Source organism: Symphalangus syndactylus, chromosome 21, assembly GCF_028878055.3.
Source record: "Symphalangus syndactylus isolate Jambi chromosome 21, NHGRI_mSymSyn1-v2.1_pri, whole genome shotgun sequence".
Taxonomy (NCBI): Eukaryota; Metazoa; Chordata; class Mammalia; order Primates; family Hylobatidae; genus Symphalangus; species Symphalangus syndactylus.
In genome coordinates this window covers 79,690,103-79,713,756 of record NC_072443.2, presented here as the reverse complement: position 1 = coordinate 79,713,756, position 23,654 = coordinate 79,690,103, and the positions used below count along the sequence as shown (strand labels likewise).

The following is a 23,654-nucleotide window of genomic DNA, read 5'->3' as shown; positions in this document are numbered from 1 at the left end:
GGAGACTTTTGGTTTAAGAGGAAGAATCTCTAGGACTCAAACATTTGAGTAGCCTTAGAAACAACATTCACTACAGCCATTACCACGTATTAAGAACAAGCCATGTGCCAAGCACCAGCCTAAAGATTTGTCATATATGAAAGCATCCAATCCTGACAATAAACCATAGAAGTAGGCATTTTATGTCCATTTTACAAATGAGAAAAATGAAGTCCGGGAGGTTTCAGACATGTAAGGGCCCTGAGCTGAACCTCTGTCCTGCCCCAAAGCCCTTGCAGTTAACACCAGGCTAGGAGCCTCCCTAATGGATGATTCTTTGTTCTGTCTGACCCTAGAGCTTGGCAGGGACCTTTTAATTAGTACTTCCTTCCTTTGCCCTTTTAATAGCCTTCTGTTCTTTGAAATTTGGGCCCAGCCTCAGACTGGAGAGAAAAATATCCTCTCTGTCAAAAACTTTTCTACAGTCTCATTGTAGAGAGCAGCTGTGGCTTCCCCTGCCTGGCACCCAGTCTCCCTTCTTCTGGTAAGAGCAGCCAGGTTTCCTTTGAAAAATCACTTCCCCCAACCTTCAGTCTAGGTGATGGATGTGGGGCTGACCCTGCAGAGCTGATTCTATACTCCTGCTTCTCACCCCAGGGGTAGGCATCTGGGCCAGAGTTGCTAATTAGTGCAGTCCATGACCTCAGACAGGCACAGTGTGGTGGGGTGGGGCCGTGTGTCCTCAGGGGCTCACCTTATTTCTGTGCCTCAGTCTCTTCACGTGGGCATATGGCGTGCCAGTCCAATGGGAATCTTTGCTAGGATTTTGTTGGGACTACTGAGAAAGTGGTTCTCTCTCTTCCTCTCTCTGGTGGGGGTGGTGTGCTGTGGGGTATGGGGTTGGACCTCTTAGTAGAAGGAACATCTGATGAGTCCAGAGACAGATTTTTCTCAGCATTGTATGAAGGCCTGGGCCTGGCTGTGCCTAAGGTCACCACTTCCCTGGGCTTTTCAGTAGCATGCACCAGTCCTTCCCTTTTGTAGGAAGATCAGGGTTTTTTTGTTTTGTTTTGTTTTTGTTTTTGTTTTTGAGACGGAGTCTCGCACTGTCGGCTGGGCTGGAGTGCAGTGGCGTGAACTCGGCTCACTGCAACCTCTGCCTCCCAGGTTCAAGCCATTCTCCTTGCCTCAGCCTCCCAGTAGCTGGGATTACAGGTGCCTGCCACCACTCTTGGCTTTTTTTTTTTTTTTTTTTGTATTTTTAGTAGAGACGGGATTTCACTATGCCGGCCACGCTGGTCTCGAATTCCTGACCTCGTGATCTGCCTGCCTTGGCCTCCCAAAGTGCTGGGATTATAGGTGTGAGCCACCGTGCTCGGCCGAAGATCAGTTTTAAATGGGGTCAGGACAGGGGCGGGGCAGCAGAGTAAAACAAGTGAGAATTGTTTGAATATCTTCAGACTTCAGCATCTTCGGGCTTTTCTCTCCTCTTCTAACTCATGAGACACATAAGTAGTAAACTAGGACATGGGAAGAGAAAAGGACAAACCTTTAAGGTGTAATTTTCTTCCTCCTTCTCTCCCTTTCGTGCGTCATGCAAAAGAACACTGCCACTGTGGTACTATACACTCCTGGGCACGAAGCTCAGCTCAGCCACTCCCCAGTTACAAAAACATGGACAAATGGACAATTTTTGTAAACCCCTGGGTCCCTGGGAAATAATAATATTAGCTTCGGTCTTATAAAATGGACATTTTTATAGATCAAAAAAGTTGTTGAATATTGGCAATTTCACATCACCCTAACAGGGCCCACCTTATATAATTTTGTCAACATTAAATGAGATGATATACAGGCAGTTCTGATCATAATGCCCGGCCACGAGGTAATGACCAGTAAATATTAATTGCTAGTGCTACTACTAGGATGGCAATGACCATGACGGCTAAGAAGCCGAAGAACAAACCAAAGGGAACAGAAAGAGCAGCCAGAGGCTTTCAGTGGTGGATTTTGGACTTGATTGCCAAATCTGCTTGTTTCCCCTCAAATCTTGCCCTTCAGGTTTTTTTGTTGTTATTGTCTCCCCAAGACACAGAAGCCAAAAGTTCATAAAGGCAAAACAGGAAGCTCCACGCCTCAGTGGCTCTATTATTCCTCCTGCAAAGATGCTCTGGGATTCCCGGGTTGTCTAGAGTTCTGATGACTGGGGAAGAGGAATATGGGAGGGAAGGAAGAAGGGATGATGTTAGAATTGCCACGCATAGCCGGGTGCAGTGGCTCATGCCTGTAATCCCAGCACTTTGGGAGGCCGAGGTCAGCAGATCACGAGGTCAAGAGATCGAGACCATCCTGGCCAACCTGGTGAAACTCCGTCTCTACTAAAAATACAAAAATTAGCTGGGCGTGATGGCACATGCCTGTAGTCCCAGCTACTTGGGAGGCTGAGGCAGGAGAACCCCTTGAACCTGCGAGTGAGCGAGATCACGCCACTGCACTCCAGCCTGGCAATAGAGTGAGACTCCGTCTCAAAAAAAAAAAAAAAAAAAAAAAAAGCCATGCATATTTTTAAACATCTTGATGTCAGTAAAACAGTTTCCAATTCAGGGACAACTGGGGCACTTGTTTTATCATGGGTTTCTCACCCACCAGCCAGTTATTTTGCTTAAAACAGAAGAGCATATGTTTTCTGAAAGGCAGCAATCTGATGAGTAGTTTATTCTTCTCATTTCCCAAATCTTCAAGGTGTTATTCCAGAGTTATTCCAGCTATTCCTCTCTGCTTGAGGCCTTTGGAAATGTTCTTCCTTGAACCCAAACATTCTCCCCTCTTTTCTTCACCTGGTTCACCCCTGCAGAGTGCTAAGCTCCAATATGACTTTATGATAACTTTTCAGACACTCCACATCCATCAACCCTTCTATTACATGCACTCATATCACTTGGCAATTTTTCTTCACAGCATGTATCACATTTGCAGTCTTATTGTTCTGTGTGAACTATTTGTGGGACATCCATTGCTCCCCACTGGACTCCAAGCTCCAGGATGGCAGGTACTGACTGGATCTACTTTATTTTCCACGGTCCCCGGGACCTAGCCTGATGAATACCACATGGCTAATACTCAAAAAGTGTATTATAGTTATGAATCCATCGTTCAGTCATTCATAATAATTAAGTGAAAGCATTCGTCACTGATAGAGGCTTGGACCAAATCTTCCCCACTGGGGATGAGTATTTGAATTGGGGTACAGAAGGGATGGCATCAAGGATGTCACCTGGTTCACCCTATAAGGGGGAACAAAACAAAGGAAAAATCCTTTGACTCTGAACATAGTCCAACTCATTGTGAAGCCTGGAAAAGGTGACTGAAAGATACACCGGCATTTTATTAAAAATCCCGCACACGCAAATATCGACTACTGAACTTCAGACACGACCAGCAGCTTAGAATGAATGAAACATGTTGGTGATTAGTTTGAAGTGAACAACAGTAATACAGAATGGAAGGAATTCCAATTAGAATTAAATGGGAGAAGGGGCACTTACCCAGTCACCGTGAGATGGCACTCCTGATCATAGATCCTTAGCTGGTGGCAGTGCTGGCCTTTACAGCCAGGTTTTCCAGAGTCATTGTGGTTTGTGAAAAGGAACAATCACAGCAGATCTAGGGAGAGAACACTTTGTTTGGGTTACACTTGTCAATCAAGTGGTAATTTATCTGTTGTACATTACTATCTCCCCTGCTAGAGAGGAAACTTAACATAAGAAACTGGGCATTATTTTACCTCTCAATTGTATCCAGAATAAATGACTTTGCATAAACAAATGAATGATTATTATTATTGGTATATAGTCTCTGTCACAAAAACAAACTATAATCATAATTCACAGATGAAGATAATTCTCACTCCATAAAATATGCATTAACAAGAAATATTTCTTGAATACCTACAGTGTACCAGGCAGTATATTACACACTGAGAGGCACACAGGGACTATGTCCTCAAAGAGTTGAACTGCCTGGTTAGGAAGAGTCTAGTGAAAGCCCCTCTGGATCCATGTAACAGAAAGTCACTCAATTTAACTCAAGTAAGGAAAACAAACAAAGAAAAAGGATGTGGAATCCAAGAAATAGAAAACATAGGCACTAGAACTAGAAAACCAAAAGTAGAGGCCACTTCACTGTTTCACTCAGGCTTGTCTGTCCACTTTCTTACCTTGCACTTGACCCAAGATGGCAGCCAGTCCTAATACTACACCATGACATCAAAGATCAAGTGCTCACCATAACTGATTTACCATGGCTGGGGAAGGTATAGGGTTGGATCGTGTGATTTGCTGCCTGCTTACCCGGGCTAAATGCAGGTTGCCCCTAGAAGACATGGCAAATGATGGCTGGCATTTCAAATACAGGCAAAAAACATACATGAAAAAACAGCAGAGCAAGGGACAAACTGCAGAGGGCATAGAAGTCCCTAGAAAGGAAGAAATAATGATAGGTTTGGTCAGTAAGAAAGATGGCAAAAGAAAATACAATGGGGTGAAGGAGTTGGTCCCAAAGTCCAAACTTCAATAATAAGGAAGAGTTCGAAACCTTCTCTCCCATGAGTCCTGGCTGTGATTGTTCTAATTGCTAGAATGTCCCAGGTGGTTTTGTTAGCAAACCCAAATCCTCCAGTTGCTTGGAGGTGATATTTCAGAAAGGTCTTTTAAAATTATCTCAAAAGTACCATTGACTCCCATGACCTGTGACTCTGGACAAGAAATGTCTTGCCTTCTGTGGTATTTGCACATTTATTACTAAAACCTACTGGGAGTCTCTAGCCTGCTTCTCCCCATTCTACTCTGAATATTTCCTCTTGTTTGTTGTAAAATACAACTAAACGTGGCAGTATAGGACGGAATCAAGAGTGCAAGCTGCAGAGTCAAGAAGCCTGTAGAGTTTGACCGTCGTGTAGTCACTTCCTGCTTAGAGACATTGGCCATGTTTCCTAGCCTCTCTGAGCCTCAGTTTTCTCATGTGAGGATAATAAGAGTGCCAACCTCAAATAGTGCTCTGTGAGGATAAAGTGGAAAATGTATCGAAAGCACACAGCATAATCCTTTGCAGAATAAGGACAGTCAACATTAGCAGTCAGCTTTTGCTATTAAGAAATCTGAAGCAGAAAGTCCCTAAATAGTTGAGATGGATTTACAAAGGAGAATGTGGCTAAGAAAGACTGGCTAGGAGGAGTGGAATGGGGTAAGGAGAAAGGACGCACATGGAAAATAATGTTTCATTACAATCTGAAGGTGAATACAGAGCAGGGTCTGACCTCCTCCTCCTGTTGCTGCTTATTTAAATAGAGAGGACTCAGGCTGCTACATTTCTAAATATTCCATTTCCCCTCTGGAATCCATTTTTTGATGTGTTAAATAGATACTAAGATCTTTCCAGCACACAAATTCTGTGAATATGGTTTTAGAGGGATTTTCCCCTAATTTTCTCCAATGATCAATGAATTATAAAATAGAAATGAAAATAAAGTATCCCCAACCGCATATTAAGTTATTATCAATTATTTATCATACAAAGACAATGGGCTTAAGTCAACTCCTTACTCCCAAGGGAAGAATGAGATGCAATCAGCCATTGGGTTTTGCAGTTTGGTCTTTGGTGTTCTTCAAGATCAGGGGTACAGGAAAAACTACCATAGATTGTAAGAAACCAAGGGGGAAAAAATGGGCACGCAGTAATGCTACTCATCTGCTATGTGGACATATATATAGATGTAGGAAAATGCAAAGTAAAAGTTCTATAAAGATACACCCCAAACTTGTAGCCTTCAGTAAAGAAGATCATGACTAGAAAGAGTGCTCCAAGGGCACTTTAGCTTCATCTGTGATACATTCAGTTTTAAAAAACAGAATGTATTTATCTCTTGCTTAGGTAATTAAAATTTAATTGTTAAATGGGGAACCTTGTTTAGGGAATGGTTGTCCAGGGAACTGCAAGAAAAAGAAGCTCAGCTGGTTGATTTCCCTGAGGACAGGTCAGTGTTCCGACCCCCGCTATATTGCCCCAGAACTTAAGAGGTGAGTTTTCCAACTGAATTATTAATTGAACTGAAAAAAAGTGACTTTCTGGAGACTGAGGGCTAATTTTGACGTTGATGTCAACACGTAGATGCCTTTAAAAAAAAAAAAAAGCGTCTGGTTGTGTTTTCCTAACTATTGTTAAAGCAAAATTAGATGGGAAGACAAATGTAAATAAATTGCTATTTGGGGGGACTCTTGAGAAAATAAAAATATGAAATAAATGGAGCATCAAGAAAATTCATTCAGCTGTGGATGTAACTGCATCCTTAACTCTTTGTGAGTTGCACACACAGGCGCACACACACACACACACACACACCCCTCCTTCCTAATCCCTTTCCTACAATTCTCAGGAGTTTAGAAGTGAAAAATCATATAATCAACACTTTTTTTAAATGATTAATGGAACAGACACGTAATGGAGAATTTATAGCCATAGATCTTCCTCAATCTTCAAGCTAACTTGGGTCTCAACTACTTCCTCTATAATCTTGATCAAATCCACTGTAAAACCACAAATACTTCCATAGTATCCACGTGCAAAGCATTCTGTACTTTTCTTTCCCCTGTGCCTGTTAGAACTGGTGTCAAATTCTCCCTCCTGCTCTGCCCATCACCTCTGTAAGAAAAAAAATTCCTCTTCGTGCCTTTCTCTATGGCATTCTGAATATCTAGTACTTCATAGGAGATACTAAAAATAATAAGACAATTTAAAGCTCCTTTTCTTTTTCTTTACCAGTAACTGTGGGGGCCGGGGGAAGCAAACTAAAGTATAAGAATTAGGTTAAGAGTTTGCTCTCTGGCTGTACTGGGCCTGTGGAAATTAAGGATGCCTTTAAAATCCAGGGTTCAAAAGGTCACTTCAGGACCATGAGAAGTATTGTGGGGAGAAGCCATCCACCAGCTAGAGGCACAAGAAAGAGAATCTTTGAAAATCTAGATTATGATATTGGAGATTAGATAGTAGCTTGACACACAGAAATAATCATTCCACAAATGTTGAGGAACCTCAGACTGTGCAGACACAATTCTTTTTTTTTTTTTTTTTTTTTTTTTCTGAGACAGTGTCTCACTCCATTGTCCAGGCTGGAGTGCAGTGGTGCGATCGGCTCACTGCAACCTCCGCCTCCCAGGTTCAAGTGATTGTCCTGCCTCAGCCTCGAGAGTAGTTGGGATTACAGGCCCCCACCACCACGCCGGTCTAATTTTTATATTTTTAGTAGAGACGGGGTTTCGCCACATTGGCCAGGCTGGTCTCAAACTCTTGGCCTCAAGCGATCTGCCTTTCTCAGCCTGCCAAAGTGCTGGGATTACAGGTGTGAGCCACCATTCCAGGCCCAAACACCATCTTAAGATCTTGTTTAATCTTCAAGACAATGCAACCATTGTCCCCATTTGCCAGATGAGAAAACTTAAGCTTAAGGGGGTGAGGTCGCATAAGGATCTGAGAATTTAACTCAAGCAGACTAATGCTAGTGCTCTCATGCATCACTACCCAGCAAGAAGGGAGGTAGGGAGGGAAGGAGGCAAGAAGAAAAAGAGAGAAGGAAAGAAAAAGAACAGGTGGATGTTTAGTTCAAAGACAGTGAAACTGAGAAATTCAGTTTTAAGAACAGCAAATACCTTGAATGCAAGTGATGTGTGGAAGGGGAGGTAAATCTTAGTCATGAGGTTCACAGAGCAACCGGGAATAGAAATACAGCAAAACCAGAATGCGTCCATATGCCAAAGGAAAGTATGTCAATCAGGGACCCAATAGAAACAGCTGTCACACTTGAGTTAGGAGAAATGGAGGAAGATTTATTTAGAAAGAGGACATTTAGAGAGGTGCATGTGTAGGAGAACATGAAGGCAAGCGAAGTAACCTTGCAAGGGCTCACCATCTTCAGGTCTAAGGGACGAGGGAAGAAAGCTGTTAGCAGAACCTTAGGGAGTTGTGGAGCTTGAGAGCAACAGAGACCTTGTCTGGGGACACACAGGCTGGCTGAGACCTTGGAAGGAAGGGCACCCATCCTGTCCTCTCCCGCCTTGCAGTCTCCTGCGGGGGTTCTGCATTAGCTGAACCCAGCTAAGTGCCAAAGAGCAAGGGTTCCCTAGACTAGATGGTCAGCCTCTAGGGGCAGAGGAGGGGATCTGGAGGGGAATCCCAAGATACCCAGCCCAGAAGATGAGAGCAGAGCAGGTACCTGGAGACAGGTGTGAAGTGGATTGAGTAGATAAAGACTGAAGGAGGGGAAGTAGAGAGCTGAGATTGCACTTTGGCTCTGATATTAACAAGTGATAATGTAATGTGAAAACACATTCAGCCACTGGGTGGGAACTGCTGTTTTAATAGTGGGTTAGCTATCATCTGGGTGAAGCTTCTTTGAGTCGTGCAGATGTTCACCTAGTTGACACCATGTAACACACTGCCTTATGGGAGTGTATTAACAGTTACCTGGGTTGCTAATACTGGAAAATGACTATTTGGGAAAAGGATGCCCAACCATTTGGGGAGCTGGGAGGATATACAGAGGTGAGAGGAGTGATGGATAAGGTATCAGATCCAATGGTCCCTTTACTCGTCACTCAAAGGCAGGGCGTGGTGGTACATGCCTACAGTCCCAGCTACTTGGGAGGATGAGGTGGGAGGACCATCTGAGCTCCAGGAAGTTGAGGCTACAGTGAGCTGAGATCTCACCATTGCACTCCAGCCTAGGCAACAGAGTGAGACCCCGTCTCAAAAACAAACAAACAAACAAACAAAACAAAACAAAACAGAGAGAGAGAGAGAGAATAAATTTTCTAAGCAGTTGTCTGATTTGTGAAATTGCAAAAAAAAAAACAAATTTGAAGAGAGGGGCACAGAAAAGGAGGAAGTGTTCTTTAGTCAGCGACTAGATGAAAGGAATTTGTTTTGAACACACATGTTATTAACTTGAACACATTTGCTCTCTGTCCCCGTCGAATACAGGTTGAAGAAATATTTAGAGAATTCTGGCTTGAAAGGGTAAAAAATTAACAACCTGCCCCAGTCAGTCCTCCATGGGTATTGAACTCTGGAAGATTTTGTTGGAGAAGTCTGAGAGTCCAGTTCTACAATTTTGCACAATTTGTTAAATGTAAAACATTGCTTTGGCTTTGCTTATTGATTTTCCTTTCTCTCCCATTTCTGACCAACTCACATTTACTGGGTGCCTGCTATATGCTAGGCTCCAAATGTTGAAAATAGCTTATTTTGTTTCATACCCAAGGGGCTGTCAAAGACACACAGACTGTGAGTGCAGACACATTTTAGACTTGCACTGTCCAATACAGTAGCCACTGGCCACATACGGTTATTGAAATTCAAATTTTTTGTAATTAAGTAAAATTTAAAATTCAATCTCTCAGTTGCACTAGCTATGTATCAAGCACTCAATAGCCACATGTGGTTATGACTATGCTGCTAGACAGCACAGATATACAGCATCTCTATCACTGCAGAAAGCACCATTGGATAGCACAGTTTTAGACCTTTCAGAGTTGTCTCTACCTCCTGTGAAGTCATTTTAAGCAGAAAAGCTGCCATTCATTGAATACTCCTCTGGGCCAAGCAAGCAAGATTCTGGGTCAGTTACATAAGATCATCTCACCACAGCTCACTGCCTCACGTCTCGACCCATTTTTTTTTTTTTTTTTTTGTAGAGCTGTGGTCTCACTTTGTTGCCCAGGCTAGTCTCGAATTCCTGGCTTTGAGCAACCCTTCTGCCTCAGCCTCCCAAAGTGCTGGGATTACAAGAGTGAGCCACTGGGCCCAGCCTCACCCCATTTTAGAGATGAGGAAACCTGAGAATAGAGAGGCCAAGTAGCATTCTTACCATCACACAGCAAGTGAGGGGCAAAGCCCAGGGGGTTTGACTTTAACGGCTTTGCTAATTCTGATGGCCCCACCTTCCAAGGGCATTGCCCCCACGCGTGAGTGAAAGCACCGCTGTGGACAAGAAAGAGCTGCTGGGGATCCTGGCCCTTTTGACAGGAAAAGTGGCCATGGGGTCAGACAGGCTAGAGGACCAAGGCTGGTTCTGCCAATGACCATGTCAGTGACATCGCCCAAGTCTCTTAGATCTCTGAATACATGTAAAGTCGTGGAACTCAACTTGTAGAGCTATGAGGATTAAACGAGAATATACACATAAGCACTTGGCACAGTATCTGGCACACAGTAGCCATTTAGTACATTGCACACATGAGTATTACTTCCGGAGTGAATCCTTTTCTTCTGCTTAAGCAACAAACAGCAAGAGTTGCCTTGCTCCCTGCAATAGACATTTCTCAGTCTGGCATGCCACCTGCTGGCCACTCCTGGGTACATCATCCAGCCCCCTGTTCTCCCCAGAAGGGCCAGTGCCCAGAGCGTTCCCAGGAGACTGGGCTGTAAAACAGGAACATCCTATCTGAGTATTCAGATTTTTTTTGTAAAGTCCCTTTCACATTGTGGCTCCTCTGAGAACTTAGGGTAAGCTTAGATTTTGCTAAGTTTGCTGAAATCTTCTTTGTTGCCAGGCAGATAGAGAAGATGGACTTCTTTGGGGCCCTGTGCTCAACGTTACTCTATGTTGCCAGGGTCTTCTAGCTGCAGGCTATCTACAAGCACAGGGTCTTTACTATTATGGCTGGCATTCCCTTCAATCTGATGCTGAACATAAGTCCCACCTCTCCACCCCATGTCCTATCAATCTAAAAGTCCTGTTGGGTTTTTCTCTGCGAAATATATTTAAAATCTGTCTAAGCCCCTTCATATTCTCTGCCACCATCATCCCTCACCTGGAGCACTGCATTAGCCTCCTGATCTTCTTGCATCTCCTCCCTTCCCCCTGCTGTCTATTCTCCACGCAGCAGCTAGAGCTGGGGTCCTAGCTGCTGTAGCTATGGAATGCCTTGGGGAACATTCAAGACCTACCAACACCCAGGGGCCAAACCCTGACTAATTAAATCAGAATCTAGGGGTAGTGGGTAGAAGGTCTCTCAACATTCGTAGCTCATGAAAGCTCCTGGATGGTTCTTTTTATTTTTATTTTTTGAGACAGAGTCTTGCTGTGTCACCCAGGCTGGAGTGTAGTCGTGCCATCTAGGCTCACTGCAACCTCAACCTCCCAGGTTCTAGCGATTCTCCAGCCTCAGCCTCCCAAGTAGCTGGGACTATGTGTGTGCCACCACATCCAGCTAATTTTTTGTATTTTTAGTAGAGATGGGGTTTCACCACGTTGCTCAGGCTGGTCTCAAACTCCTGACCTCAAGCGATCTACCTGCTTTGGTCTCCCAAGGTTAGATGATTCTTTTGTGCATCCAGGATTGAGAATCACTGAGCTTCCAGTCCAGACCAGCAGTAGCAGCATCTCCTGGAGGGCTTGTTAAAATACAGACAGCTGAGTTCCACCCGCAGAGCCTGTGATTCATTAGGCCAGAAGTGGACCTGCAAATTTCCATGCCTCACAAATTCCCAGGTGATGCTTCTGGGCTGAGGATCACACTTTGAGAACTACTGTTGTAAAAATATAAGGTGGACCACGAAACTCCTGTTTAAATGACTTATTACACTTATATATGTACAGTTTAAAAATTCACCTTCCGTCCCATGGCCTGTCAGGCAGGGTGAGACCTATCAGTCTAGAAGTCCTGTTGGGTTCCTAGCTCCTGGCCTCTCATACCCTCTGCTAACCACTCACTGGCCTCCTATCTGCCTCTTGACCACCGCAGGTGGTCACCTGAAGACCTTCGCAAGAGCCTCTCTCTCTGCTCAGATGGCGCCCCCTTTAGCTCTTCTGTTGTCTGATCGTCTCTCAGCCTTCAGGGCTCATAGAAACGTCACCGCCTCAGGGAGACCTTCCCTGAATGTCACATTCAACATGTGTGTCACCTTCCCCTCACCCCTTGTTCTCTATCTCAGCAAACTGTTTATTTCCTTTATAGCATCTATTACAATTTGCAATTATTTTATGTCTGTTCACTTAAAATACATTTACCTCTCTGCCAGATTGCAAGCTTTAGAGGGCAGAAACTTTGCCTTCTTGTTCACTCCCTGGCACATAGTAGGTACCCAATAAATGGTTACTGTATGAAGGGTTGAAGAGAAGCACAAATCAGGGAGTGTAAAGGTTAGAAGTAATAGTACTAACGGAAGCGGGAGCCCTGTCCTGCTTCTGTTATGTCCCCCGAGGGCTTCCAGTGTGTTCATCTTTTAATATTATGTCTTTAATTCACACTACCCGGCAAGGTAAGGTCATATTCTCTTCAATTTACGCATGTGGAAATGGAGACCTAGGAAGGCAGGGACACTTGGCTGAGGTCACACAGCTAAAAATGGCAGAGCCGGCCATGAATCCAGGCTGCCTGTATCCACATTCATCCTAAGATATGGAAGGAAGGAAAAAAGAGGCAGCAAAAGGGGAACTGGAAAAGCTGTTCCCGCAGGGCATTTTTTATTTTGCTCTAAACTCGTAGCCAAGGTAAAAACACTAAAACAGAGCTGAAATCAAAGAACCCTTGCCCTACTTTCCAGGTCTCTGATTCTCCCAGAATCTCTTCAGAAGAGAGTGATCGGGCAATGATGGGTGTCTCAGCTTTAAGACTTTTAAAATAGCTGGCTCAGAGCCTTTGGAAGAATACCACAGGCAGGAAATGGCAAGGCAGGATCTGAACCCAGCCCAACTTCCTGCATAGCCTGCCCAAGCTTTCGCACACGGCACAGAGAGTATCTCATTCAGCGTTCTTTTGCAGTGGCCCATCTCCTTACTGTGCTGGTTAAGGTAACATTCTAGATGCTATAGCAGATAACCAGTCTCCTCCCCAAACTCAATGGCTTCATGTAATAAAAATTTCTCTTTCTCAGCTTCTGCACAGCAAAAGAAACTATCATCAGAGTGAACAGGCAACCTACACAATGGGAGAAAATTTTTGCAACCTACTCATCTGACAAAGGGCTAATATCCAGAATCTACAATGAACTCAAACAAATTTACAAGAAAAAAACAAACAACCCCATCAAAAAGTGGGCAGAGGACATGAACAGACACTTCTCAAAAGAAGACATTTATGCAGCCAAAAAACACATGAAGAAATGCTCCTCATCACTGGCCATCAGAGAAATGCAAATCAAAACCACAGTGAGATACCATCTCACACCAGTTAGAATGGCCATCATTAAAAAATCAGGAAACAACAGGTGCTGGAGAGGATGTGGAGAAATAGGAACACTTTTACACTGTTGGTGGGACTGTAAACTAGTTCAACCATTGTGGAAGTCAGTGTGGCGATTCCTCAGGGATCTAGAACTAGAAATACCATTTGACCCAGCCATCCCATTACTGGGTATATACCCAAAGGACTATAAATCATGCTGCTATAAAGACACATGCACACGTATGTTTATTGCGGCACTATTCACAATAGCAAAGACTTGGAACCAACCCAAATGTCCAACAACGATAGACTGGATTAAGAAAATGTGGCACATATACACCATGGAATACTATGCAGCCATAAAAAATGATGAGTTCGTGTCCTTTGTAGGGACATGGAAGAAACTGGAAAACATCATTCTCAGTAAACTATCGCAAGGACAAAAAACCAAACATCGCATGTTCTCACTCATAGGTGGGAATTGAACAATGACAACTCATGGACACAGGAAGGGGAACATCACACTCCGGGGACTGTTGTGGGGTGGGGGGAGGGGGGAGGGACAGCATTAGGAGATACACCTAATGCTAAATGACGAGTTAATGGGTGCAGGAAATCAACATGGCACATGGATACATATGTAACAAACCTGCACATTGTGCACATGTACCCTAAAACCCTAAAGTATAATAAAAAAAAAAAAAAAAAAAAGATAACAGATTAAAAAAAAAAAAAAAAAAATTTCTCTTTCTCCTCCCAAAAAGTCCAAAATCAGTGCTTCTAGTTTGCAGGCAGAGTAGTCTCCTCCAAGCAGTATTTCAGAGACCCAGGCTTCTTCCATCCGGTGGCTCTTCCGTGTCTAGCGGGTGGCCTCCCCATTGAGGCTAGGGAAGGGGAAGGAGGAGCATGAGATGGGCCAGTTCTGGAAGTGGTGCATGTCATTTCCACCCACATGCACTGGCCAGAACTCAGCGACATGGTCATACTTAACAGCAAAAAAAAAAAAAAAAGCTTGGAAATAGAGCCTAGTGGCCAAAGCTATCTCACAGCCAACTAGTCTCATTTCCTGACAGTCTGATGAGTTTCTGCGTCCCCCCACCCCCCACCCCTGCCCCACTGCCCCCGGACATCTCCTCTCACTGATAAAAGAATTATCATAATTATAGAGAAGACTTCAAATGCAACCAGGAGAAGGGCCACCTTGATCTTAAATTCAGATCATAAAGAGGTAATGACGGGTCTCCAATGTTCCTGCAGAGGAGGCTGAAGGTTTGGAGAAGGGCAGGGGAAAGAAGAAGAGGTTAAATTTACAATTTGCTCAAGTCCAGGCCTGGCTAAGAAAGGAAGATGTCTCTGTCCACCATTTTGGTGTTGTTAACAAAGTCTACCTTGAAGTCAATTCTAGATATTTTAGAATTTCACCAATTAAGCAAACATTTATCGAGCATCCAAAGGTTCGCAGACATAGTCCTAGGGATAGTCCTTTGGGATATCAAATAAAGGGATGAATGAATATGAGGTGAGGTCAGCTCTATTCTTTATCTGGTTGAGATTTTGAAGACACTAGTAACAAAAATTTGACACAACTATAATAATATCCAGGACTGTATTCAACAATTGATATAAATTATTTCATTGAATCTTCCCAATAATTCTATGAGGTAAATACTATTATTACCCCCATTTTACAGAAGAGAAAACAAACCTAAAAAAGATGAAATAGTTGTCCAAAATCTCAATTGCTCCCAAGAAGAGAAAAGAATGATTTTTAACTACATGACACTGCCTGTATTATGAAATTACAGTGCTATCTGCACATAGAGACAGGCACAATTCAATTGGCTTTGGAAAACAGAAGGAGGTTTAGAGTTCTATAAAGTTACTGGGCTGGGCGAAGTGGCTCACACCTGTAATCTCAACACTTTGAGAAGCCGAGGTGGGAGGACTGACAGAGGTCAGGAGTTCAAGACCAGCCTGGGCAACATAGTGAAACCCTATCTTTAGAAAATTTTTTTTTAATTAGCCAGGCATGGTGGCACATGCATGTAGTCCTAGCTACTTGTGTGGCTGAGGAGGGAGGATCCCTTGAGCCCAGGAGTGCAAGGCTGCAACAAGCTGTGATTGTGCCACTGCAGTCCAGCCTGGGCAACAGAGCAAGACCCTGTCTCAAACAAAACAAAAAACAGTTACTGAATCCAAGAACAGGTCGTAACTGTGGTTAAGAGTCCCTTGTGTAATTTAAAAAGTGACTTTGAATCCAAGCAAGCTGTGTGATCCTGGAGGAGGAGACACTTTGTCTCCCTATTCTTCAGTTTCCTCTTCTGCAAAGTAAGGAAGCTGGCCTAGATGCACTTGAAGTTCCTTTCTTCCTCTGTAAAAGCAGCATGGCAAATGGGAAAGGCTGATATTTTCATAAGCCAGATCCAGGGAAACTCTTTCTGCCTATCTGAGTTTCCATTTTCCCATCTATGAAATTGGAAGTAGGTCGGATTTGCTAATTTTTCTCTCCCTAGTGTCTGGCACAGGGAAGATAATAGGGGCTTAATAAATCTTGGTCACCCCATTAATGTCCCCACCTGACTGGAGATGGCAGCAATCCACTGCATGCACAGAAGGCAGAATTGCATGAATACAGGGTCTGTCTCTGAGCTCTGAGCCGCTTCTGAGAGCACAGGGTGTCAGCCTCCATCCTGAGGCATCGTGGCCATTTTGGGAACAGCTGGCTCCTGGCCCAGAGAAATGGCCCGCAGTTGAGGAGGCAGAGTGTAACGTTTCACAAAGCCTCCCTTGCCACCTCTGCCCATACCCCACACCCTCTCCCTCATGCGCAGGGCAAACTCTGGCCCCAGCGAATCTGGATTTCCACCATTCACTCAGAATCCCCAACAGGCAGGTTCACGACTTTGGGGCACAGAGTTCAGAGAGAGAGAGAGAGAATATTAGATGTCCCCGCAGGCCTCCCCAGCAAGCCTTATTTCTTAGGATTACTTCAGGGATGCTCCCAGGAGCCTTGCCCGCCTGGCAGATATTGAATAAGGCAGAAGCCAGAGTGGATGAAAAGCAGCGTCTTGGAACAGTTGCCTGGTTACCGGTGACCTGGGTCACGTGGTCTCCTCCCTCCGGAGCGGCCCAGGGCGAGCCGGCAAGGAGCAGGCGTGCAGGGGAGGGGCATGAGTTCCCGGGGAAGGCGGGGAGGGGAGGAGAGGCGGTGAGAAGCAGCCCCTCTACACTGCGCTTTCCTTCCCCGACGGCCCGACTGCCCGCATGCCGGCCCAGGACAGGAGCACCAGGCCACCTGGGTGGGGAGCCTGGCTCTCTTGCTTCCCAGGTGGAGGACGTGGACAAGTTAACTCAGCCTGTGGGCACCTGTCTTTCCTCACCTGTAAAATGAGTCTAATAATAGTGCACACCTCGCTCAGTTATGACAAGTCTGCAAACAAGAAAACAGAGAAAAGAGGCCCAGCACAGGGCCGGGAACGCACTAGACTGATCGTGAATACACCGGTGTTGTCCAGTGGGGCTGGGGGCTGGGGGCTGGTGGCCAGAGCAACAGGAGTCCTGAGTCACGACAGCTACCTAATGTGACAGCCCAGGGCACAATGCAAACACATGCCTTTTGTTCCACAGGCAGGAGAGAGGTACCCAAACATAAAAAAGCCCCACCCCACTTCTGTGGCCCCTCTTGTGCTGCGTATTTGCTATTTAATGCTATGCTCCCTTGGGCATGGAGCTACTGGAGAGGAGCACGGAGGCCCTCAAGGCACCCAGGAGCCTTCTCCTGCAGTGTGGCCCACCAGTGCCCATCTGTGGGGGTACCTGGTACCCCCACATCTTGCAACCTCCATGTCAGAGGCTCTAGCACAGGGGAAAGGCTTGCCCTGCCAGTTGCCCTTCAGTAACACTGAAGGCACCACAATGTCATCAACCTCCAGGGCACACATGGCTGCAGCCATGTCCTACCCAAATGCTGTGGGATGTGCATGCTCAGCCTCCCGTGCCAGTGCCCTGCAGACAGCAGACTGGCAGCTGTTGGGTAGAAGAGAGAGAAGAAGGGATGTGAGGAGGGGATAGCAGAGGGTTGGGGAAGCTGGCACTGAGAACCCACCTGGTGAGGGAGGGGCCGGATTGCACTTGAACTGAGACTCTTAGCCTGGGTGCCTGCTGTGTTATCCCACAGACTTCATTTACAAACTACACATTTACAGATAAGATTATGAAGAATTTCAACACACGACAGTAGAACATTAAATCCCTAGCACAGGCTTTTGTGTCACCGAGCTGGATGCACACCAGCCGACCCTGTTCTGAGTTCTTGTCGTGGCTCTGTCACTAACTGTCCCTCTCCGGGCCTCGATTTTCCTTTCTCTAAATGAGGGGGTAGGGCTAGATGGTTTCTAGACCCTCTTCCTGCTTTTATGTTTCATGATGTGTCCCACTAACATGCTATGTGGACATGGGCAAGTCCCTTCCCTTCTCTGGGGATCAGCTTCCCCGTCTATAAATTGGGAATTTGGGAATCCCGAAGGCCCTGCCAGGGTTACTGCTTAGAGACATGCCTTTTCCCATCCCCTCCTGTTTTGAGGGGACTTCTTTTCTTTTGCAGAAGGAAAGACAAAGTTGCCCAGCAGGTGCTGGGGTATGGGGCTGGATAGAACACTCCTTTTCTCCCTCTGCCCACACTGGTGAGCTTGGGGACCGTGGGGCAAGAAAGAAGGGAGGGAAAGCTCCTTAAGGAACAGAGAGGCAAAGAAGCATCACGTGAGAAGGTAAGCAAGCAGGCAGCCTTGGGAGATGCTTTCATTCACTCATTCATTGAGCAACAGTGAAACAGCAAAAGAACGTAACACTCACCGTTTTTGCGTAAGGGGCTTTAACCCATCCCCGCATGTAGGCTAGGACAACTTTAGAGCACTGAGATAATACACAAAAACAGCAATCATGTAGTTTTAAAAAATAACTCTGGGGTTAAAGGGAAAGTATGTAAACAACTGTGTTTTGTTAAAGATTTATAGGAGCATTGTGACCTGACCAAGGACAAAGAAGTTCCCAAACTCCTCAGGCCCTCACTGGCATCCAGATGTCTGCAGTCGTCAGTTACATCTTGATCCCAGCTTCCTCTTCTTCGCCCGCCCTTAACATAAAAAAGAGCCTGAAATTTGTGCTGACTTAAGATGGCATTTTAGGATGGACGTCTACCATTTTCTCTGTTTGCTGGCTTTCCGAAAAACCTATTTTTCCTCCCACCAAGTCTCATTTCTTGAGTTTTGGCTTTCGAGCAGAGAGCAGCTGAACCTGGTCATTCATTAGTTCATTCATTCGCCTGCATGGTTGCAGCAGCCTCTGCCCCCATCTCCCTGCTCTGTACTCACTCCCTTTCAATCTTCTGCTCCTCACAAGGGCCTAAGGGAGCTTCTGATGTGATAAACAGAACCATGTCATTCCTCCTGAAAGCCTTTATCAGTCAGAATTAGGTTTAGCTGTGACAGAAAATGCACACTAACAGTGGCTTCAGCAAGATAGATGCTTTTCTCTCCCTCCCAGAAGCATCTGGCAGCTGGCTACCTGAGACTACGGCAGTTCAATGGAGTCAGGAATCCAGGCTCTGTCCACATTGTGGCATCTCCAAACCTGGCTTTCATTTCCAAGGTCACTTCAGAGTCTGAGATGGTGCTGGGGTTCCAGCCATTTAATCTGTACCCCATGTAGCAGCAAGGAGGAGTGGGGATACACATCCCCCTTTCAAAGATGCTACTCAGAAGTTGCATACACCACCCCGCCTTAGATTCCAGCAGTCACATGACCACATCTGCAAAGGAGGCTGGGAAAAGTTGTTCTTATTCCAGGCAGCCACATGCCCAGTTCAACTTTGTGGATTTTATGAATGAGGACAAAGGGGAGAATGGATGCTTGTGGACAATTGTTGATCTTTGCCACGTAGTCCTACCATAGCTCCCTACTGCACTTGAAATAAAGCCCAAACTCTTTCCTATACCTGCAAGGTCCTGGCTGTTTTCCCACCCTCTCTCTTCCCTCATCCTGCTTCAGGCCTGCTGGCCTCTCCCAGTTTCTCAGAGACCACAGTTGTTTCCCGTCCAGGGCTATCCACACTGTTTCCTGGTTGGAATGCCTTCTCCGACTCTATGAAAGTCTGTCCCTTCTCCTCTTCTAGGTCTCAGCTTGCGTATCACCTTCTCACAGAGGCTTCCCCAACCACCATACTTCTCCTCATCATTTTTTCTTGGGTCCTTTTTTGTTTCTTTATAGCATGAAAGACGCCTTGGAACTAGCTATTAAATCATCTGATAAGCAAAACAAAGCACGAATGCTCGTATCCATGGTTGCTCGCCTTTTTGGTTTGTCTCCCCCATTCAAAAGGAAGTTCTATGGGGGAGGCTTTGTGTCTTGTTCACAATCCCATCCCTGGAGTTTCTCTCTACAACTGTGTATTGTTCTCCCACTAGGTGCGAGGAACCTAAAAGACAGTAAGCACATTCAGTTTTCATCTCAGCTGCAGGGCAGCCAAGAGGTGAGGATTGGGGTTCATCTCCTGGAGAGGAGGCAGAGATCTCAGCAGAGACTGGGATAAAGAAATCCAGTGAGATTGTAAGAAGAGCCCTGCAGCTGCCAGGAATGGGATTCGCGTTCCTTTCAGACTCATCGCTGGCTCCATCCTATGTCTCCACCCTTATGTGAATGTATTCCTTTGTCCTCCTTTTAACTTACTTCAGACTCTTGTGTGTTCCTTATCCTCCTAAGCAGCTTTGCATCCTTTCTGGAAGAGGGTGGGGATATAAACAAACAAACAAGTACCCGACAAAAATACAGGAGATATTTTGGTGTATCCAGTTGCCAGGAGTAGAAACCTACTCCAAGCAGTGCCAGACCTCTCTGAATTACAGAGCCAAGTGAGCAGCCAGCAGTTTACTTGCCCTGTCTTCCTGGGTGTCTTAAAGGACCTCAACTGGATGTGTCCAGAAAGCAACTCAGTCTCCCTCAAACTGGTCTTCCCCCAGTATTGGTAGACCAGTTGTCTAAGAAACCTAGTGGCTACCCTCAGTAGGTAGTATATTAATACTAGGTAGTAAATTAATAATGTAGCAATTTACAACAGGGTTTCTCAACCTGGGCACTACTGACATTTTGGGCTGGATAATTTCTTGCTGTGGGGACTATCTTGTGCATTGTGGGATATTTAGCAGCATCTCTGGCTTCTATCCCTAGATATCAGTAGCACTCCAGCACCAGCTGTAACAACCAAAAATGTCTCCTTTGAGAATCACTGGTTTAGAAAAAGGACTTGAACCTCAGACTCTGTGTTCACATCTCAACTCAGACTGTGTGCTATGGAACCTTGGACAAGGTATTTAAACTTTTTGTGCCTCAAGTTACTCCTTTATAAAGTGAGGAAAATCATAGTTTCTCCTTCATGGATTAAATGAGCTAATATATGTAAAGCTAATATATGTAAAGACTTAGAATGATGCCTGGCACCATATTAGCTATTATTATTACTTTTGAAATCACCCCTTACCTTCCCCTCATTCCTTAACCAAATCCATCATCATTTCTAGATAACTTCTTTAATTCATGAGATAATTTTACTCTAAAATCCACCCACCTTTCTCCAACATCACCCTTGCCCAAACCACCGGCATCTCTTACCTCTGACTAAGGCTTCCTGCAATTCCCACTCAACAGAGAAGCCAGTTTGATCTATTTAAACCCTTCCATGCTTAAAACCAGTCTACCAAGTCCCACTGTTCTTAGGAAAACGCCCTTCACCAATGGGGTAGAGATTAAACAAACATGACCCTGGTCCATCTCTACAGCCTGTCTCCTAACTTCATCTTGTTTGCTAATTTCAGCCACAATGTTTTTTCTCTCCATTTCTCAAAGATACCATTCTCCCTCCTAATTTCAAGGCCCTTAAGTGTTCCAGACCCTCTGCTTGCAACCTCAGACAAGGCTATTTTCAAAGCAGTGATCAAGGGCTTTTTTCAAAGTAAAGACCAGCCACTTTCCTGGAAAAGCAGAAAGAATGTAAGCGAATGAGCCAGGCAGGACCGCCTTGTCCACTGGGGTAGTATATGCACTGCACAGACACGCTCAGCTAAGGAAACAAGTAGGGACTGCAACTCATCCCAAGCTCCACTTGTCAAACCACACCCTGGTGCAGAGCCATCTGCTTCCCAAGCTGTTTTTGTGCAGAGCTGTGCTCTTTGAAAAACGGTCATTTTTGCTAATTTGCAAAGAAGATGCCACACAGGCTAGTGGCAACCCTATAGTCAGAACACACAGTAGGTTGATAGTAATGGTGCTACATTTTAACATGTACATTTCTTGTCTCTTGTAAAGACATTGAAGATAAGAGACCCATTAAGCAAGCTGACTAGCTCTCCTGCACTCTTTCTTTCTATAGTTAGAAAGTGGAGCTGGGTGCAGTGGTTGGCACTTGTAATCCCAGCTGGTCATGGGGCTGAGGCAGGAGCATCACTTGTGCCCAGGAGTGAGAGTCCAGCCTGGGCAATATGGTGAGTCTCTATCTCCAAAAAAAAAAATGTTTTTTAAAGCGAGATATTCTTGCATCACTGGTATTAGTACAGAGCTGAGGCAGGCTTGAGGAAAACTGTCTCTTACTTTGTACACTGAGCAGTTGGACAATTTTCAAGTCTTGGAGTGAAGCAATTAGTACTTTTCATAATTAAATTCATAATAAAATACCTTCTGGGAATTCAATCTCTTTTTTAATTAACTATTCTTATTAACCTCATTCACCTGTCTCATAAAAAATGTAAACTAAGCCTAGCCATAAAGAACACATATCCCAGCAAATATAATTAGCACTAAACATTTAGCCTCACAGTTAATATACTTCTGAGCCAAAAGGGACCTCAAAGATCACCTAGTACAAACATTCGCCTTAGCGATGAGAAGCTTGAAGCTCAGAGGTTGAAAGCAATGTGCCCTGCATCACCGGGCTCAGGTCATTGCTAAGAGTATACCCAGGTCTCCCGTTTGCTGGGCCACACTAGAAAAAGAAAAGAAAATGAAACCTCACTTCCTTACCAGGTAAGAATTGTACATGAAACCCATGCTTCTGATTACTAGGTCTTTATACAAGGGGTACTTTTCCAGGGTACTGGTTGGTGAGTCTGTGTCCAATCAAATTATATTTGATTACAAAACAATATTGGTTATAATTAATTTTTTTTTGTTACAACATTTTTGAGAGTATCTCTCTCAGATAAAATACAGAGCCTGGGTTGCCAAAGCCAGGGCAAAGACGAGTTTTATCATTCTTTTCTTCTTTGATAGGACTGAGGCCTCTGAGACTACCATATTTTAAGCAAACCTAAGACCAGCACGTGTAGATTTGCAGAATATAAAAGTGAGTGCTTCCCAAAAAGGGCTGACCAGAAGATTCCAAGAATATTTCCCTTGCATATTTAAATGAGAATAAATTTTAAAAATCCCATTTACACCCATTTTGAACTCTGTGTCACAGAAGTCAGCATTTAATTATGTGCACGTGTGATATCCCAGTGGGTGAAATTGGGTAGTTGACGCTGAAGTGCACAGAACAGGGTATGCTGCAGTTGGGCAGACCCAGGTATAAATCCTGGCTGCACCACCTACTAATCCTCACCCTGTACAAGTCACTTCACTTCTCTGAACCACAGCATATGCATCCATAAATAAGAACACTAATAGCTACCTTCCAGAGTTGGGGGGATTAAATAATATGAGAATACCATACTATTTTTAATACGTTTTATTAGTGGAATGGGATCAGAAAGACTCAGCATACCTAGGTGAACTGAGCCTTTTTGATCCCATTCCCCCAATGAAACTGTGAGGTCTTTGTAAGGCCTTTGTCTATTATCTTCATCTTGGTGTCTGCAATGCCAAATATGAGGTCTTATATAAAGTATGTACTCAATAAATGTTTATTGAATTAACACAGGAGTGTGGGAATGGGTTACGTCTTTCCTGTATCTGGAACTAACCAGCAGTAGTGGGTTGAATAGTCCCTGCTTCGCCCCCAAATACATCCACATCCTAACCCCTAGAACCTGGGAATGTGACCCTTATTTGGAAAAAGGGTCTTTGTAGATGTAGTTAATGTAAGGATCTCCTGGATTATCTGAGTGGAACCCAAATCCAGTGGGTCCTTATGAGAGACACAGGCAAAGACACAGACACAGAGGAGAAGGCCATGCAAAGATGGAGGCAGAGATCGGACTGATGTACCCACAGGAACACCTGGAGCCACCAGAGTCTGGAAGAGCAAAAGGAGAGATTCCCCTTTAAGGCCTCCAGAGGCAGCATGGCCCTGCACAGTTGGTCTGACTTCTGCTCCAACTTCTGGCCTCCACCACTGTGAGAGAATACATTTTTGTTGTTTTAAGCCACCTGGTTTGTGGTCATTTGTTGTGGCAGCTGTAGTAAATGAATACA

At 44.7% G+C, this 23,654-nt stretch overlaps 1 long non-coding RNA gene across 3 annotated transcripts in view; it reads right to left on the bottom strand.

Moving 5' to 3' along the window:
* LOC134735496 (uncharacterized) overlaps nucleotides 1–23,654 on the bottom strand; it is a 100,590-nt gene that overhangs the window by 13,794 nt on the left and 63,142 nt on the right. For all 3 annotated transcript variants that reach the window (XR_010118677.1, XR_010118678.1, XR_010118679.1), the window contains one exon: nucleotides 3,525–3,642. This is a non-coding gene — a long non-coding RNA (uncharacterized lncRNA). The remainder of the gene's footprint in view (nucleotides 1–3,524; nucleotides 3,643–23,654) is intronic.